Source organism: Miniopterus natalensis, chromosome 2 (assembly GCF_054644295.1).
Source record: "Miniopterus natalensis isolate mMinNat1 chromosome 2, mMinNat1.hap1, whole genome shotgun sequence".
NCBI classification, from domain to species: domain Eukaryota; kingdom Metazoa; phylum Chordata; class Mammalia; order Chiroptera; family Miniopteridae; genus Miniopterus; species Miniopterus natalensis.
The window spans coordinates 54,530,902-54,550,599 of NC_142082.1; the positions used below are offsets into that span (position 1 = coordinate 54,530,902).

General features: G+C 35.7%; 1 protein-coding gene and 1 pseudogene across 2 annotated transcripts in view; one reads left to right on the forward strand and one right to left on the reverse strand.

Annotated features, from left to right (window-relative positions):
- The window catches only part of PIBF1 (progesterone immunomodulatory binding factor 1), a 159,799-nt gene that overhangs the window by 85,422 nt on the left and 54,679 nt on the right, over window positions 1-19,698 (reverse strand). The window lies entirely within an intron of this gene.
- Window positions 17,645-19,134, forward strand: LOC107539835 (putative inactive 1-aminocyclopropane-1-carboxylate synthase-like protein 2 pseudogene; annotated as a pseudogene).

Sequence of the window (19,698 nt, forward strand, 5' to 3'; positions counted from 1 at the left end):
GTGGGTTCAAATTCCATACCCGCCCCTTACTACCTGTGTCTCAGTTTCCATATCTATAAAATGGGATCAATAATGGTAATAATCTAATCATATTATGAAGGCTAAATAAGTTAATACTAATAAAATGTTTAAAACTGTGCTGGTACAGTAAGCAGTATGTAAGTGTTTGCTGAATAAGATTAAATATTCAAGGTTGCCAAAGCCTTTTTTTTTTTTTAATGCTTGTCATGGGAAAAATAATAGGTGACCTTACATGCTTTCTTGGTCAAGCCAAGATCTCTCATCACATTTCCTGTGTTTTCCTATGAACCATGAGATGTTTTAATTGTTTAAAATACAGAAATTTCAGAAACACAAAATTTTATTTTTCTTTCAGTCGGTGGAATGTAACATTCCTTGCCAAGAAACAGAAGTCAAATAATCTTTCATGTACCCAGCTAAAAAGATGCACAAGAATGAGCATTGCTGATATCCAGGAAGCAATCTACCAAGGGTGATGTACCTACTCAGACTTGTGAGGAGATGGGTAACGACCACTGCTACTTAACTGAAGTTGAAGAGCTGACATAAATGCTTTAGATAAGGGATCAGCAAACTTTTTTATGGAAAGAGCCAAAGTATAAAAATTTTAGGCTTTGAGGGCCATAAAATCTCTGTTGCAACACTCAACCATGCAATTGCAGCATGAAAGCCAGACATAGACAATACATCAACAAACGAGCATGGCTGTGTTTCTATAAAACTTCATTTATCGACACTAACATTTAAATTTCAAATAATTTTTATGTCACAACATATCATTCTTCTGATTCTTCCCCAATAATTAAAAAATATAAAAAACATGCTTCATTGTTACAAAGCTCTCCACAGAAGGTTCCATTCCTCAACTTACTATTTATTTGTTAGTAATTCACTGTACAGTTCTTGTACTTGCTTCATATTACATTGATTTTATCCATTAGTATTTAATATTTTTGATGGTATTATAAATTGTATTTATAAAACTTTTAATTTCAATTTTTCAGCTGCTTGTATCTAGTGTAAAGGAATACAACTGACTTTTTTTGTAATGACCCTGTATTCTGCAATCTTGCTAAAGTCACTTATTAGTTTTATTAGGTCATTTATAGATTCCAGCTATGACATTTTTAGAAAACAGCCTTCAACCTTTATATCCTTGCTTAAAAAACAGCATTTGTAACCATCTTTTTGGTTTGTTTCTATGAGTTGGTTTTTGTCTAGTTTTCTTTTTAGATTCCACATATAAGTGAAACCGTATTTGTCTTTGTCTGACTGACTTATTTCACTTAGCACAATACCCTCTAGATCCAGAAGGGAGGGTGTGAGAGATGGGTGAAAAGGGGAAGGGGAATATAGTCAATAATATTATGGTAAGTCTGCATGGTGACAGGTTATTACTAGAATAAGTGGGGTAATAAAATTATAAAGTATAAAAGTTTCAAACTGCTATATTTTACACCTGAAACTAATATAACCAATGTAAGATTGTATACCAGCTATACTTAAATAAGAAGCAAATTAAAAAATAGCATTTGTAAGAAATAAAAATTGAGAATATAATTAATGAGAGGAAAGAAACCCTCATAACATTTAGCATAGTATCTGACCCACAGCAAATAGCACTTATTAAATCCCTTTGATAATTTCAGAGTTCTTACTATACGTTTCAGCAATGTTGATATGTCCCAAATCTTCACCTCTAGGCCTGATCTTTCTCCTAGGCTTTAGATCCTTATTCTCATTTATTTACTATATTTTCACATGATGGGTACTTTATTTTATCTATTTAAAATTATTTTCCAATTATAGCTAACATACAATATTATATTAGTTTCAGGTGTACAACATAGTGATTAGACATTTATATACCTTATGAAGTGATGTGATTGGTACTTTAGAACTTCAAGTACAAATCCTAAATCAAAATCATAACCTTCATTACTTGAGTTAATAACCCATGAGTTACTTCTGCTTTGCAAAAGTCCTATTTCTGATAATAAAATCACTGTCATCTCAACTACCCAGAAAATTTTGTAAGAATCACTGATAACTTTCCAAGATACTTTCAAATCTAGTGACTGACTGAATCCTGTAATAAACACAATAGCTAATATTTAACACTTATTATGTGACAAACACTACGTCAAACACTATAAGTTACTATTATCTTTATTTTATGGATGAGGAAACTAAGAGATGCATCTAATAATAATATCATAACCTAGGCAATCTACCTCTAGAAACAGTGCTCTTAAACATAAAAGATATTGTCTCTAATGTTGTGCAGACTGTAGGATCCACTTACTTGTAGAGACTGTGGCACTGGGTGCTATCAGGTGATATTTGGGGATACCCAAGAAATGTCTAATGTTCTGTTAAAATAAGCATCCCTCACTATGATGGTCTTGAAAACGGAAGTGCAAAGGGGCCAGTGGAAAATGGCAAATAAAATTATGGTTATGTTATTGGCTGAGTTTATAGTGAACACAGCAATTCTCGGGCTTCTGGTCTTTGTCTGACTTATTTCACTTATTACAATACCCTCTAGATCCAGAAGCGAGGGTGAGAGGGATGGAGAATGTGACAGGTTTAAGGTTTGAGAGGAGCCGTTAAACCCTAAACCCATTTCGACAATGGCTGACTCGTGGAGACTAAGTACATTAGAGTGTATATATTGCATAAGACTGAAAAGAAGTCTAATATAAGCGAACTCTAACCCTGTGTTTCTCAGTTATAGGAAAAGAGGAAGTGGAAGACCAAGCTGTACTCATGATTGTGACCTTTTAGCTAGAGATCACCAACTATAAGCCCAAACTGTGTCGTGGAATGTGATCGAAACATATTATTTTCTTTGGAGAGGGGGTGGTGGTGAGTAGAGAGTATGGTAGAAAAACCTCCACCATTACCTCCTCACCCCCTGTACTCCCCGGTATTTCTGAAACCAATTGTTCCATCTATTCCCCATGCCGTTGTACCATTTTTGGCCATTGTTACCGCTTACCTAGATTTCACAAGCACTCCTATTCAGGGTATCTTGAATTACCCTGAAAAAAAAAATATATGTATACAAACACACACACAAACATATATTACTGCCAAGTTAATTATCTAAAATGTGGTTTCATCATGTCACCCGAATTGCTCACTGAAGTAAACATACGTTCTTTATTCTGACATTCCAGGCTTACCAAAATATGAAACTCTATCTCCTACTTACTTATACACTCCAAATCTATTTTTCCTGACAATCCTTAATTCCCCCCCTTCTATATTTAGAAAGGTTTATGAAGTTTTTGTAATGTCCTTCTCTCCCATCTGCACATCCAAATTCATACTTCAAATAAATGCTTGTTTTATATACCACCTCCTCTGAAAGGTCATTCTCAATAGTCCCTTAAAATAGATAGGGACATTTATATACCACTACAGACTCTTTATGAGATATGACATTTTGCTTCAAAATATAAAGATGTATACACATTTATTCCTTTAGCTCTTTGGAAACAGAAATAGTCTTAATTTTTAAAAATTCTCCTTCAGTGTCATGAGCAAAGGTTCAGTGAATACAGCCCACCACAGGAAAAACTTTAGAGCTATTTTAGCTCTTTATTAGTCCACCCTCTACCAGAGAGAAATCTGAGCACAACATACTTATTTTTCTGCACCTTCCCCTCTGAAACCATAGGAAGAGATACGTTTCTCTTTTGCCTTTTGATGTACCCAGTTAAGTACAGAGTTCATAATGTTGACTCATTTAATATACAAGGAAGTAAGGCAAGCAATATTAAACATTTGGAATTGACAGAAAAAACACACACCCTAGGTTCCTCCACATTAAAGAATTAGGGAAGCAGAAAACAGTTCATAGAATCGGGCTACGAAGATCCAATTCTCCCAGGGAAGAGGCAGTCAGGGTGATTAATTTCCATTAACTTCTATTATGAAATGGTAAAGGAAAATGCGTTTAGCTACATGAAATTTTACTTTGTGTACCATTATGTAGGTACAAATTTATAGCATTTATGTGATGGTATCTGCAATGAAAAACTCATAAAATGTGTATAAAATGATATTTTTGTAAATTTCGTTTAAAAAAAGCTAGATCCTTTTATATAGTTCTATCCAAATAAACCCCCAAAATTACTACTGCTAATCTTTGTATTGAAAGTTCATGAAAAGTTTGAGTCATTTAATTCAACACTGCTCTAGTGCTCTCTGTCATCAAAGATGTACATATGGTTTAAGGAGCGTAAACTTTTGCTATGCCTTGTAAATGTAGTATTGCCTAAAATTTGTGGAATGAAAACTGGTACATAAGCCTGCAGAAAGTCAATTAGAACTTACATTTTTTTAATAAGTGGAATGCTTAATATTTAAGGGAACTACTGATAGTGATGGGGAAGGGGTAGTTTCCATAATAAAAAGGGACATTATTGTCTATATTGGAGACTGAGTGGAAGTATACAGCAGTTAGCAACATGGAAAACTGGCCAATCATTTTCTTTAGAAGCATTCAGTTCATAGTTCTAATTTTCAAAAATTAGAGATCAGCACTTTAGTTAAAGAATCCAACTTAGGTTTTATAAGTGCTATTACTTTGGGCTAAAAAAAATCTATGTTTACTATATACAAACGATTGAATTTCACAACATACACTTCTCGTTTAAACATCTGTTGACTTATTTCTGGATCAAATGCAGAGTTTAACTAATGGCAAAAGATGACGAATAAGAATAGACATGTTTTGTGGCATCAACATACAGAACATTCCATTCTCATCATAAATGACAGGCTATTACGCATACCTTGATTTTCCTGTAAACTACTTTGAAAAACTATTTCAAAGCTAACATGTCATTGTCATTTACAGGTTCATGAGTTCCTTTACAAACTTATATATGGACAGTCTATCTGACTAGAATGACCTAGGTGCACATTTGCCCTGAGGCAGGGAGATGTATTCTTTTGGGTATATTCCATCTCTGTGATTTTGGACAAAAAGAATTTTAGAAATGCTAGACATCCTTACATATAGAGTATCTATAAATAACCTAGCTAATAAAAATTCATATTTAGGGTCCCAGTGAATTAAAAGAAAACATCTGAATTCTAATAATAGATATGTTGGTGCCACTTAAGTTCTGCTGTTTAAAGATATACTAACTCATTTCCTATTTTTTATAAACATAGACTTTTCACTTGTAAAATGAAAACACAGTGCCTTTTAATCTTTAAAAAACACATGTATATTTAAAAACTTACAAAAACACACACAAGGGAAATCCCAAATCCCAATAAATTGAAGAAAAGAACCTCTTTCTTTAGAGCTTTGTAACAGTGAAGGTAATCCATTTGCATGAAATAATTTTACCAGATCTGGTCAGAGACTGCTCCTAATCCTTTATCTTTATGGTACTGGAAAGTGGACATAGATATGGCTTATTTTAAAAATCAACTAACTGAATGATGATAATAAATAACAGCTAACATATACTGAGAACTTAAAATTGTATAATAAATCTCATTTACTTCTATGAAACACAATTGTATATATTACTTATGTTCTTTCATTTAATGGCTAAAAGGAACTGAGAATATCTTCACATCTAGTGATAATGACTTCTACCAAAGGAGAAACTAAATGAACACCTATGTGGCACATATCATAGAAATATACAGGTTACATATAAACATTTATTAAAACCAGGGAGCGCTAAAAATTTGCTCAATGAAGAGAAAAAGTAGAACAAAAATAATACATGAAATAGTCATTTTATTATTAAAGTATTCAAGATCTTAATGAATCTCAACTACAGTAAAGAAATATTATATATAGAAAAAAGTAACTAAATGGTCTAAATGAAGTTAATATTGCTTACCTTAAAGCTAGATTTTTGGTGCCTTAAAAATGTCCAACTCTTGTTTCTTTAACCCTTAATGTCACTATTATGATGTTCTTATTAGTAAAGGTCATGTAGGATGACTTTTAGTTCATAAATGTCATATATCATACGGTACAGAATTTAGAATCTCTAAGGTGTCATTTGTTTAAGAGTTAGTAATTTGCTAAACGTCACATTAGTAGGTTGAAAAAAAAAATAATCCAACTTTATAGAATTTTAATCACTCCTAAAATATATGCCACCTTATAAAATTCAGGTTGGAAAATTTAAAAATAAAATGCTACTCTTATTGAAGGACCTGAATAAATACTGATTCAAATGACTTAAAAGGCCTTTCCTCAAAATACATGTCCATATCCTGATCCCTGGGACCTATGAATATTACCTAATTTGGAAAAAGGGTCTTTTGTAGATGTGGTTAAATTAAACATCTTTAGAGGAAGAGCACGTCCTGGATTATCTGGGTGGGCCCCAAATGCAATCACATGTATCTTTATAAAGGGACATGCAGAGAAGGCAATGTGAAGACAGTGGCAGAGACTGAGTGATGCGGCCACAAGACAAAGAAGCCAAGGAATACCGGGAACCCCTAGAATATGGAAGCAAGAAACAGACTGTCCTACAGCTTTCAAAGGGCATATTGTTCTACAGACACCTTGGTTTTAGACTTCAGGCCTCCAGAACTGAGAGACAATAAATTTCTGTTGCTTTAAGTCATCAAAGGTTGTGGTAATTTACTACGGCAACCACAGAAAATTAATACAGTACCATTCTGAATTTTGTTGTTTTTAATATATAAATATTAGAGAGCAAAAACGTACCTATTGATGTTGTTTAATATCACATCACACATATTGTGCTTCATATACTGTTTACTAATAGTGTGACATAATTGGTGGCACAATGAACAACTGGGATGGGAATGAAGAGAACAGATGTCTACTTCTAGCTCGGCTCCTAATAAATATAACTGAGGACAAATCATATAACCTCTTTAGATTTGTTTCCTTATTTGCAAAATGAGTACAATGTTTTCAATGATCTCTAGGTTCCTCCCAAATCTAAACTTTTGGGAACTTTTAAAGTGTTAAAAATAATAAAGCACAGTGTAAAAATCATAATAAAAAAATAAGGAATATTAAAATAGTAACAATGGACAGGTTGGTCAAATGAAATATTCCAGAAGATTCAAGAATTGGCAATATGCAAAATTCTGCAAACAGTCAGCAGCTTTTAAAAACATCCATGTAGCTCTAGTTATATGTCCAGAAATGTGTGAGGCTCCATGTGTTATAATAAAAGCAAAGCCTGGATGTTTTATAGAAAACAAACTACTACCTATGATGTGGGCATTAAAAAAGTTAATATATATAAATCATTCAAATATTGCTAGGCATAGTAAGAGATTAACAAATATTAACTTTATTATTTGGGATAAATCATCTCTTAAGTATCTTCTATCAGTAAAAAGAGCTCATAACTACATCATTTTTTAAAGATAATGTCAAGAGGGTTATTTAGTAACAAAATTTAAAAAGGTGTAACTATCTGATTTTTATTTAGTGGTAACCAATTTTTTGCTCCCCTAAAACATACACTTCCAATCAATCCTGTTTCCTTTTTACTGAAAGAACTTTTCATGATGACTGTAATACTGAAGTATAATTTAGAAGCAGTCTCTAAAACTGGAAGTAATGTTCATCTAAATACGCCCTGCCAAGTTTAAAAATGTATTAGGAGTTAAATTGAAACATGTTGAAAATGACTCATTGTGGACCAGAATATACACTGTAGGAAATAAGAGCTCATTTACAAGTGGGAGAAATACACTCACACTTCATCTGTGGTAATTCTCTGGACTTTTCTTCCAGTAAACATCATATTTTAAAATAATTGTGGAAAATATCTTACTTTTAACTGAAGTTTTTATGAGTTGACTTAGTCAGCTGGCATTCCAATTTCTTATACATATCTTTTTTTGGATGTGGATATATTTACCAAATGTAAATCTATGAAAATTTCCCCCAAAGCAACAGCAGCAGCCTATTAAAAAAGCTGTATAAACACACACACACACACACACACACACTCTCTCTCTCTCTCTCTCTCTCTCTCTCTCCCTCTCTCTCCCTCTCTCTCTCTCACTTGCTGGTTCAATTTACGTGCACAATGGCCTGCGACTACCCTAGGTTTCTAAGAAAGTATCCTAAAAAGTGTTTAGACATTATTATGTGCTTTCCTTAATTTACAAACATGTTACTGTACTGATAAGTCACCAGGAGGGTATATACTTGATTGTTTTTTATAGTAATACTACAAATTTGTACTGATTCTATCTACTCTCTCCACTTGTGATTCAAAATTACACACTTGTGAGCAGCTGGCTAGACTGAGGAAAGACCATGGAACTCACCTGAGTGAGTTCCCCCACCCCGAATCCCCCAAGAATGTCTGTAAGATGAATGAACCCGAAACCTTAGTGTTACTAGCAACATTTTCTCTAAGCTAATTAATGAACCACACACTTAAATATATCTTTGATCATAACTTTAATGTGGCCTTAAGCTGGATTCAGTCAAAAAGTGCTTATGAATTCTAGTTTGTTTAAATTTTCTGAGCATTGTTTCCTTATTTCATCAATTATTTGATCAGAAACTGTAGCAAGCAATTCATTGAAGTATTTGTTTTGCTGCCTCTTTACACAGAAAATTTTTTTTATTGTGTGCCCACCACACAAAAAGAAACTTTATCTAGAAACTAACCTAACCACAAACTGTATTTTATAAATGTGACCATCACCTCTGGCAACAAGTGAGCAGTGTGGGCATGGGCTTGTAACCGAGCAGGACAATAGAACTTTCCCTCTTGAAAATTTGATACAGAAAGGCTCAACCTTTTTTTAAAAAAAATGTGTGCGCGTGTGTGTGTATGTATATATATGACATTTATTTTGGTAACAATGGTTATTATATAAGTGTGAGGTGTACAACTTTATAATACAACATCTGTATACTCCACTGTGCGCTCACCACCTGAAGTCTAGTCTCCTTTCGTTACCACATACTTGAGCCCCTTTCCCTTCTTCATCTCCCCCAGCTCCTCTTCCCCTTTAGCACCCCTTCATCACACACACAGTCATTACAGAGTGATTCTCAAGATCCTGAATTCTTATTTTAAAACATTTTTTAATATACTATTTATTGCAGAATAGTTTTCAATTTTATTTTAGCCTTTTTATCTTTTTCATCTTAAAACAGCTCGAGCCACTTATTGATGTGAAAAGAATATAGTATTATTTTTGTCCCAAATGTATTTTTTACACATACATAGACAGACAGACACACACACACATACACACAGTGTCAGAGAGGCCTTTCTTGACTATTTATCAAGGTTAATCCTGCCCAAGCCATTCTTCTTCCTTACACAACCTACTTCACAGCAATCATCAAAACATATAATTATAATAATTATATGTTTGTTTATTTTGTCTTCCTCAACTGACTCTCAGCAGGGGCACTCTCTAGTTTATTTACTAATATATATCAGCACCCAGCACAGTGACTGGCACACAGAAGGTATCAATAATTATTTGTTGGTTGAATAAATGGGAAATAGGGGGGAGTAGGAAAAAGTAGTTGTGAATCACAGCTTTCTTGTTCAAGTGCCTGGGTAAATGGTGTTAGTCAGAAAGCAAAACTATGGGAGGAAGAACAGGTCTGGGCAAGAGGATTACCTGAGTGGGGAAAGAGGGAACAACCAATTAAGAGGTACTGCACACACAACATGACACTGGTCTAGAAATAACAAGAAGCTCAACCAGGATGATGGCAACAGAAGTGAAGAGGGTTTTAGAGATATTATTAGGATACAATGTATAAAATTTGATAAGTGATTATACATAGGAACAACGGGAGAGGATTATTATTCTGAAGATTCAAACAGAAATAGCTTAAAAATGGTAGTGCAATTTATGGAAGTGAAGTCAGTTGAAGCAACTTTTAGTTTTGGGAGGGGTGATTATGGCAGGAAGCAAAGTTTGTTTTAGAAATACTGAATTTAAAGTTCCAGAAAGACATCCACATAAAAATATCAGGTAGCTGGAAATCTCCGTTTATAAGACATAAGAAAAGGTATGGGTTGAGTTTACGAACATTGTTGGTCGTTTCTTAAAGTAACAGTGGAAGCTGAGTAGAAGACAAGGTCCCAGGGGGAAGATGGAACACACACAGGAACACAAGAACAAATGTCATGAAAACAAAATAGAAAAGAAAAATGGAAGAACTGTTCCAGATTGAAAGAGACTGAAGAAGCATGAGAACTAAAAGCAATGCATGATTCTAGACTGGTTCTTGTACCAGAAGAAAAACTATCATAAGCCATTATTGGGACAAATGAAAAAATGGGTGAAAGTACTATTATCAATGTTTTCTTACATTTGAAATGCACTGTGGTTACATAAGGGAATATTCTTATATCTAGGAAATAAATTGTGAAGAGGTAAAAGTATACGGTGTGTTCAATGCATTAAACTATTCAGAAAAAAAATGTGGGTATATGTGTATGAGTGAGGAAGGGAGGGCAGAATAAGAAAGATAAAACAAATGAGCAAAATGCTAAAAAGGGGTGAATTTAGGTAAAAGATATAAAGAACTTCCTTGAACCATTCCTGTTGTTTTTGTGCACATACAAACTTATTTGAAATAACGTAAAAAAGAATATGGACTAAGATAGAATGAAGGAGCATAGCCTTGATTTTAAAAGGTAAATATGAATTAATCCCTTGAGAGTGATGGCCATTCAGAGTAGTTCAGGATTGAGGAGTGAAGAGGTTTATGTCAGTAAGTATGCAAAGAGCACTTCTCCAACCATTTGTTCCATTTACACAACAAAATATGCACAACACATGCTGATGATACTAGTCCATTTCTGTTATATATATATTTTTTAATCCTGAACTGAAGATGTGTATATTGATTTTAGAGAGAGAGGAAAGGAAAGAGGAAGAGAGAGAGAGAGAGAGAAAAACATCGATCGGTTGCCTTAATTGGGCATCAAATCTGCAGCCTTTTTGGTGCATGTGACGGTGCTCCAAACAACTCAGCCACCTGGCCAGGGGCTCCATTTCTGTTCTTTTCAGGTGGAGAATAGGTGTATCATTTTAGAACCAGTACCACTTAAGTCCAGTTATAAAATAATAAATTATCCATGAATAGTTAAAGAACTCCCTGGGCCATTGTTCCTGATGAGACAAGGAATTTCAGATCAAACCAACACTTAATAAAGAAAAAGGAAGATAGCCCTAGCCGCTTTTGCTTAGTGGTTAGAGCGTCTGCCGCAGACTGAAGGGACGTGGATTCGATTCTGGTCAAGGGCACATACCTGGATTGCAGGCTGGATCCCTGGCCCGAGTTGGGGGGCTGTGGGAAGCAACCAACAGATGTGTCTCTGTCTCTTCTCCTCCCTTCCACTCTCTCTAAAAAATCAATGAAAGAAATATCCCTGGGTGAGGGTTAAAAAAAAGAAAAACAGAAAAAGAAAGGCAGATGAGAGGTGGCATAAAATAAAACCTATATGCTGTGGTCTGAATATGGGAGTTTCTCATCGGTTCCTTTCAGAGCCTATTTCTAAATTGAAAAGGAACAAATATTTTTCATCTCAGCAGTAAATTTCTTTGTGCTTTCATATACACTACATTACTACTAATTCCAAAGCCTCTACTGGGGAAAGGAATGGAAATACTTGTGGGTAATTTAGGAAGCAATGAGTACAGCTTGAGATATAATCCTACACAAGTGAACAAATTTATGTCAGATGGAGCAACAGTTTAAAAGCCAAGAGAAAATTTTAGAACAACATGGGGTTAGACTATTTCAATATAAACAAAGCAAACTTATGGGAAAATAGGACATTGCAAGAAATAAGAGAAACCAAGTATCAAAGGAACTGTAATTTTATAAACTCTGGAAAATCATTAGATTAGCCGATTAATGAGAGTATTTTGCAAATTATCAAACAAAAAATTCAGATACTAAAAAGTTTCATCTAAAAAGTATAAATTTATTGTATATTCTTTCTTTCACAAATAAGTATGACAAGAGTAACTTAATATAGGATTGAGAACTAGGAATTCATACATTCAAATAACAATTATGATGTGATACGTTACGTAACCATGAAATCTAAGAATAATATGAATGAAATTATCACAGAGCTAAGTAAAATAAAGTTTAAGTACAATACTACAGCTGTTATTTCAAATCTCAATATCCTTTATTCCACTAATTTATTTAGCAAATGATACAAACACTGACCTGCTAACTGAAGAAGCCGGAAGCAGATTAAAAGACAGATAAACAAAGATAGAACAATATAAGAGTAAAAAAAGGCATGTCAAAACAGTTCTCATCTTGGGGATAAAGCACTGAATAGAAATTTAAGACAACTAGCTTCTATATCAAGCTTTAAACTAGCCCAATGTGACAAAAATCACTTACTCTACTCACCTCTTACTTTTGTGTTCTACATGTAAAAATGAGGACAAAACCCTACCATAATCGAAGAAGTTACAGGGACTGAAAACATAACATCAAGTAATTATCACTGAAAAATACTTATGAACTGAAAACGATTCCAAGTACATTTCAAAATATTTTAAACAGTTAAGATAATCATAACTGAAAAAATACCATTAAAAGCAATTCTAGATGGCAAGCTTGGATTCATATATAGGCTTCTCATATAGGCTCCCAGACATAAGTGTATTCACCTTTTTCTATTATTCGCACTCATCAAGTTAAACAATTTCCATTTTGACAGAATCTTCAGAGTGCATGGAGAGATTCAAAGCAACAGAACATGAGGTAATAACTGTTCAAATTCATGAAAGCTGGATTTGTTACTTATTATTTGCTACTTTATTTTTACATAAATTATTAAACTTGAATTGGAACCTATGTAGACCTTTTACATGCCTGAGGAAATCCATTATTTTGTAGAAAATAATTTGATTTGACTTTGGGTGATGAGCACACAATGCAATATACAGGTCATTTATCATTTGACCCAGTGATCCCACTTCTAGGAATATATCCTAAGGAACCCCAAACACCAATCGTAAAAAACTTATGCACCCCTATGTTCACAGCAGTGCAATTCACTATCGCTAAGATCTGGAAACAGCCCAAGTGCCCGTCAGTAAATGAGTGGATAAAAAAGCTGTGGCACATTTACACCATGGAATACTATGTGGCTGTGAAGAGGAAAGACCTTTTGGCCTTTGGCACAGCATGGAGGAAACTAGAGTGAAATGAGCCAGGCAGAGGACAAGTACCAAACGATCTCCCTTATATATGGAATATAATAAACAAAATAAACTGATGAACAAAGTGCATCCAGTAACACAGAAGTTTAGAACAAACTGAGGGATCTCAGAAGGAAGGCGGGGAGAGATTAATCAGGGAACTTGTATGTTTATAGGCATGGCCCATGGACATGCACATTGGTGTGGGGAGGGCCTAGGGGTGGGATGGATGTGGGGTGGAGGTGATCAGTAGGGTTAAAACGGGAACATCTATAATGGTCTCAACAATAAAGATAAAGTAAAAATAAAATAAAATTAAAAAAAGAAATGTGTACTTGAAACCTGTATGACCCTATTAACCAATGTCACCACACTAAACTTAATTTAAAAAAAAAAAAAAAAAAAAAAGAGCCCAGCTGGCATGGCTCAGCGGTTGAGCACTGACTTATGATCCAGGAGATAGGGGTTGGACTCCTGGTCACATGCTCCAGTTGCAGGCTCGATCCCCAATTGGGAGTGTGCAGGAGGCAGCTGATCAGTGAATCTCTCATCATGGATGTTTCTATCTCTCTCTCTCTCCATTCCTCTCTCTGAAGTCAATAAAAATATATTTAAAAAAAAAAATTAAAAAAAAAATTAAAGCCCTTGAATAAAAAGGACTTAGTTCATTTATAAGTGGCATATTACTTCCTTACATTTCTCTTTATAATAACGCTGGTTGTTTAATCATTAAATGAGGTATATGATAAAGAAAAACTTTTAACATAAATGAAAAAGTTGAAACTAATTATACCTGATTAGAAAATTGTGTATGGGCATGTCTTAGGCTGTATTTACTTAAAGCATGATTCAGGGAAATTGTAATCCATGTAAAGATTCAAACATAGTTGTTTATTCTGATCTTGATATCAAGGACAAAGAATCACATAGTTGAGTATTAAAAACTCAACCTCTGAAAAATAAAAATATTTTTCCTTGGGTTCCACTATATACAAAAGTCCACATGATATTCCCAAAATATGAGTTCAAATATTTCTAGGCAATTTACACTCAAAAGAATTTCAGTGGATATTAAAAAATTATAGTGTCCCTTTCAAATAGTCCTAAGCACTAAGTTTTTATTTTGAAAAAACACAGGAAAAGTAAACTGCAGATATTTAAAAAATTATACACTAAAAAATAGCCTGGGTTCATCATTCCTTTTGCATGGTAACTTAACTAGTTTATTAACTCTTGAGCTGTTGTCACAGATAATTCCAGGATTAAAAGAGACTTCAAACTCATGATGCTACCCACTTGATGCTTCAATGTTTACAAGCACATTTCTGCTGAACGCTTGCTTGGCCAGCTAAGGCCTAAACACTTCCACTGATGGAGAATGCTAGATGGCAAAGCATTTTAGAAAACCCCATTAGAAAGTTTGTTTTTACTCTTTCTTGTACCCAGTGATCCCAATTCTACTACTTTAAGTCTTACCAAGTAAGAAAACCAGCTTGTTCATATAGGAACTCTTCAAATATTTGTTGACAGTTATAATCTAGAACTGTTAGAGGATATTTTTGAGTCTTTTCACAGTTTAGGTCATTTTCCTTTTAAGACCTTGGGTTTAAAGCTTTGGTGCCTAGACCCCAGCATAATTCTATAGATAAGGCAATTACCAACCACATTCTAGATATAACTTCTATTACCGTAGGATAATATCTCCATATTGAAATCTTACAAGTTCTTTCCGCATTTAAATTTCAAGCATTTATTGTCATATTTCAATTCAATTATACTAATAATGCAGGTTTTCTGGACCCAAGTGTATGATCTTACATTTATTCATTAAGTTCCATTCAGCTCATTAATTCTGCCTGAAAAGATCTATCGTACTCAGATCTCATTCTGCAAATCAATTGCTTTGTTATTCTTCTATCTTATATGATATCAAATTTGTAACATAAGGTGTTTTCATTTTTACTCAGATAACTTACAAAAATGTAGAAATACAGTATTAAGTGTACTAAATGTAGTAACATAACACGACAGAGCATTACTGATGGCCATTATAAACCTACCTCCTGATTATTAATGATTCTCTAAAGTCATTTTGTAAAAATATATTCTCCATCTTGCTTAGAAGGCTATCATGAAAAGTCATGGCAAATCACTTTACACTAATTTCACGTCCATGTTTTACCGGTGCGATATCCCTATTATGGACGGAAACGTGCTCTGCTTTGATGTATTCTTAGCAAGCCCATCCTGATTCTTGGTCAGACTTGCTTTCTCCAACAGCAATCTTAAAAACCACTACAAGGAAGGCTGCTTATTGAGAATAACCTTAGACATGCACTTATATTTTATTATATCTAAGTCTGAAGACAACTGTGAAAGGAAGGTTGGAAATGTCACAAGTTTCAATATTTAAATAGGACAAAAGAACATATTGTAAAAAAAATCTATATCCAACACCTGCCCCCAGCCACCCAATTTCTTGTTCAACAGCAATAAGTGTTTATATGCACATAAACGAATATACACACATATAAAATGTACATGCACATATTATTTTGTTCTTTATATAGAAATGACAGCATTACATATATCTATACAGATATAGATATGTGCTATATATCCTGGGTGAATAAAATTAGTGCACCTATATGGTTGTGCTGTCACATATATATGGTTCTGCACCTTGCCTTTTTTCACCCAAAAACATATCTTAAAGATTTTTCTTTGTCAGACAAAAGTATGATGATTGTGATGGGGAGGGGGTGGGTGGAGATGGAAGAGAGTATAGGGAGGATAGATGGTGATTTCTCCTTATCAGGATATAGAGATGGGGAATATATTTTTATGAAATGATTTTAGCTACATGTTGTATTCTACAGCTGTATCCATGTACTATAACTTATTTAGCTACTACTTAAATGTCAATGAATGTCTGGAATAATTCCAATCTTTTGTAACAGCAGCCTATGCTATAAAGAACAAGTTGTTATATATATCATTTTGTACCTAGCAAGAATATCTGTAGGATAATATACTACAAGTGAAATTCCTGAGTCAAGAGCAATGTGCACTTATTCTTTTGATCAGTTATAAAATTACTCTTCGAAGAGTTTGTACCAATTTAAAATTACACAAACAATGTATGAGATTGTTTTTCTGTACTCATGAAAACAGTGTGTTATTAATCTTTCAGTTTTTGCTGGAAAATCACTAGTTTTAATTAGAATCTAATTTTCACTTATTGATTTGTAGGAGGGTCTTCCTATGGGGAAATTAGTCACATGACTGTGACAGGAGTTGCAAATATTTTTTTCCCAGATTGCACTTGTCTTTTGACCTTCTTCATGGTAGTAGTTCTACACCAGCATTCTTCATTTGTAAGCAGTCAGGTTTATCAATATTTACTTTTACAAATTCTGAATTCCAAAAGTGTTCTGAAATCTAGGATTATGAAAACTATCTATCCTATGGTTGGTTTCTCTAGCACATTAATTATTTTCATATAAATATCTGCTCTATTTCCAATTTATCCCACTGTAAGCATGAGGTATGAAACCAATATTTCTTTTTCACCTAGCTGGTTGCCCCATGACCTGATACAATTTATTGTTCTTATTCAGAAACTCACTTATTTAATTTTTCAATATGAGCCATAGATTTGTTATACTTGGTTAAAAAAAAAATCTTGCTGTAAGATGAATAAAATTTGATGATCTAATGTATAACATGGTGGCTATAGTTGACAATGCTGTATTGTTTAACTGAAATTTTCTATGAGAATAAAACTTAAGTGTTCTCATACATAAGAAAAGATAAACATGTGTGGTGATGAATGTGTTAATTAACTTCATGGGGAAGGAACCCTTTCACAGTGTATACATATATCAAATCATCACGCTGTCCACTTTTAGTATCTTACAGTTTTGTGAATTACACCTTAATAAAAAGCAGGGAAAATAAACCAACCCTAAGAAAATTCAGAAATAGTCCACCAGATTAGTAAAAAGTTAAGTGTCCAGAAGTCTGAGGAACGCAGGGATCTCCTCGAAAATAAAGATAATTAATGCCTCCATAAAGAAAGAAGGCCAAACCCACTCCAGACAGAAGCGTCAGGAGACCCGGTACAGTCTCACAGGGGGATGCAGGCCTGAATGTTTGTGGCAGCCCTAGCCTTTTATCACCAGGAAAAAAGCTGCAGGCACTCATTGAAGCTTTAGACTCAACTAATCTGTCCTCTGTTTGATCTACATATTAATATAAAAGAGGTGATTTTTTATAACATTCTCGCTTTATCCTCTGAAAGATTCAGGCCAGCCTGGTGAGGCCAAAATAAAGACCCAGACTATGAGTCCCCAGGCACCCTCCACAGGTCCTATGGCCAGATGAGGGGTCAGGGCCCAGAAACCAGAGCCCTTACATGCAGCTGATGGAGCTGATCCTGAGCTTGCAGCAGACCACAGAGACTACATCATGCAGCTGGAGACCAGGCACCTGCAGCAGGGCCTCATGCAGGAGAAGCAGGAGCAGTCAGGCCACCATCCTCGTCCACGTAATGTGCCCGGTGGTCAACCACTTACAGTCTGGGGCCACAAGGCCTGGGACTCCAACTGCCTCCCCTTTCCCTGGGCTCTAGGGGTGATGTTGGAGGTGAGCAGCAGGCCCAGCCATCCAGGCAGCCTGACCAGCTAAATCACCGAGTGATTCGGAAGCTGCATTCTTCAGTCACGACCTGTCCAACAGTGGGTTGACATCTCTGTCTTACACCACTCCAGCTTCCAGGACTGCATGACCTACCAAGGAGACAAATGCCACGAGAACAAGAACCCTTCAGCTTCATAACCTTGGTGTCAGTGAGAACAAGCTCTGCGTTGGTCTGATGACTGAAAGGTTGAGTCGGAGTGACATGAACTATATTGATGATGGCCTTCTGCAATATTCTGACTGGAGAGGAGAGACATTCCTGCAGGAAGAAGTGGCCTAGTTCCTGACCTACTACAGCAAGGCACCTGCCCAGCTCGATGCAGAAAATGTGGCTGTTCTAAGTGGCTGCTGCTCTGTCTTCTCTGTGTTAACCATAGTTCTGTGTGATACAGATGAGGCCTTTCTGACTCCCACCCCCTTCTATGCTGGCTTCACCTATACTTCCAGCCTATGTGAAAGCTGAGCTGATTCATGTTCGCCTGGACAGTGAGATCACTGAGGTGAACACCCATCTGTTCCAGCTGACTGTGGACAAGTTGGAGAAAGCCTTCCTTGAGGCCAGGCTTAAGGGGAGAAAGGTCACAGGTCTTGTGCTTATCAACCCTCACAATCCTCTGGGAGACATCTACACCCAGGACTCACTGAAGGAATACCTGGAATTTGGCAAGAGGTACAACCTACGTGTGATTATAGATGAAATTTACATCCTGTTTGATGATCTATCACATTCCACAGTGTTCTGAGAATGGAGCTTGCCTAACTCCAAGAGGACCCATGTGATCTGGGATACCAGTAAGGATTCTGGGATCTCTGGCACGTTTTGGGGCTCTGTACACCCACAACAAGAAGGTGGCTTCTGCTGTGAGTGCTCTTGACTGCCTCCACAGCATCTCTGGCATCACCCAGCACAAGCTGTATTGGCTGCTCCAGGACAGAGACTGGATTGACAAAGTATATCTTCCCACTAGTTGCTCCCGTCTGCAGTCAGCTCACAGGTACAACACTAACAAGTTGAAGGTCCCTTCTCTCAGCTGTGCTCTGGCCTCTACGCCTGGATCAACTTGAAAGTACCTGGACCCAAGCACATCTGAGGAAGAGCTGCTCCTTTATCACCATTTCCTGGACAATAAGCTGATACTGTCCCCTGGCAAGTCCTACATATGTAAGGAGCCTGGCTGGTTCCACCTAAAAGTCGCCATGCATTGATTCTCTCAGGCACTAGCGGAACAGAAGCAGAATCTAACAGTGAAGCAACTGAAGGATGCACAGAGGGAGTAAGTGGACTGCCTCCCAATGAGGAGCTCCAACCAATCACATGCTCAGGGTGTCCCTGACATCAGCCTCTGGTCCAAAAGGCTGTAGTACTAACCTGCTGCTGTAACAGAGCAGACAGTGGGCTCCTCCAGAAATTGGCTCATCTGACCCAGTCAGCACCCTCAAGCTGAGCATTTGTCACTTCTGAAAGCTCTGCATTTTTTTATCCTTTGCTAGTCATTGTGTGGTGTGAAACGATTTCAGGAGGTTCTGGGTGCGAAAGCTTGAAGGAATAAAGGGAGCTCTGGATGGGTTTTATTTTGTATCCTATATCTAATAAATTCCATATTACCCAGAAAGAAAGAAAAAAGGCCAACAATGCCTGGTTCCAGGAATGGGTACCCAAAACACATTCTCATCTCTCACCACTCATGGGGGTCAGGCACAGCAGGTAATAAGAGTATTCCTGGAAGCCACTGTTCCTCAGAAATGGCCAGCAATAATTTAACTCTAAAA